The sequence below is a fragment of the Macadamia integrifolia genome, chromosome 12 (assembly GCF_013358625.1).
Source record: "Macadamia integrifolia cultivar HAES 741 chromosome 12, SCU_Mint_v3, whole genome shotgun sequence".
NCBI lineage: Eukaryota > Viridiplantae > Streptophyta > Magnoliopsida > Proteales > Proteaceae > Macadamia > Macadamia integrifolia.
The window spans coordinates 2,544,011-2,545,453 of NC_056568.1; positions in this window are offsets into that span (position 1 = coordinate 2,544,011).

Sequence of the window (1,443 nt, forward strand, 5' to 3'; positions counted from 1 at the left end):
TCTAATCTAGTTTGTCGGAAACTTCCATCGATTATCTGATTTAGGTTTTTCAAGTAGGAATCATCAAATCCTAAGACTGACCATTGGGTCAAGCCTGATTTTTTATATTATATTCTTCTATCCAATTTTAGAGCATTTGATCAGAATTTTGGCTGAGTCTGATACTTGATTCTCTGATTTAAAATTCTATGGAAGTCTGGTTTCATTCCTTACCTGCGATCATGCCTTAAGCTGATCTAGTGGATTTCACTGGCTTGAGATTAGCACTGCATTACTTGGAACCAAATCCTTTCTTAGGTACTATTGGATTGTGCGGACTTCCTGGTATACTTTCCCAGGGTTTTTTATTCTTATTTTCGTGGCAAATCAGCCTCTGAGAAGAAAAAGATTTTCAGTTTGGTTTCTGTTTTGTATACGGGTGATGCATTGTAGTTAGGTGGAGCCTCGGTTTCTGGCAAGGGTCGTTGATCAGTATGAGAAATGATGCATTTTTGGAGTCCTCGTTCGTCTGCCGATCCAGCTTTGGCTGCAGTCTTGCACTTGTCTTTCCTTCGTTTTGACCGCTGATTTTTGGCATTTTGGCAGTTTTGGTGTTTCATGTGGATCTAGGAAGTTGATACATTCATTTGCGGCTAACCAGGATGGGTTTCTTGTTCCGACACATTTGGCTGAATCATGACTTGGTATTGGATTCATGGTTGGATCATGTAATGCTGGATGTATTTAGGTTGAAATGGTGGCGGATTTGTTGCCCCATAGCATCAGAATCACTGATGTGTGAAATGTTGATCAGAAACTTGTGGGGTATTTGATAGTATTTGTAGATGGGGTAATTGATCAACCCTCAATGAGGGAGGAAAGTTAGACTAGTCATTTGAACAAGTTCATGGTAGCTTCATTTATTCATTGTCAAAGTTTCACAGAAATTTATGGGTAAAAGAATGTCACCTGGTCGCGTGGCTTTTGTGCCTAGTCACAGGAACACATGTAATTACTACGCTTTCCCTCATGAAATTAAAAATGCTTTTAATGTTGATGCTTGTGTCCTTGTTCTCATTGGCCGGTGTTCTGATTCATGAACCACATGACCAGTTAGGGATCTCTAGCCCAAATTTATACATTCGAGGTACCCACATGAACAAAAGCCGAGAAAATCGTTTTCAAAACTCAAAACAATTTTTACTGTTAGGGTTCTTCAAATCCTGAGTTTGACCTCTCTTCGGCTCATTTCCTACCACAGAATATGGAAATGACGTACCTTGAGAATTGAGATGAGATGCCCTGCTTGGATGCTTTGTTTGAGAAGAAGAGGCTGTACAATGAAGGAAATGGAGATGGGTTTATCGAATTAAATTAAATAAAAAAAAGGGGAATAAAGTGGGGTTTTCCAAATTCTTGACTGGGATAAAATGGAGATCTATTAATTAGAAAAAAAAAAAAATG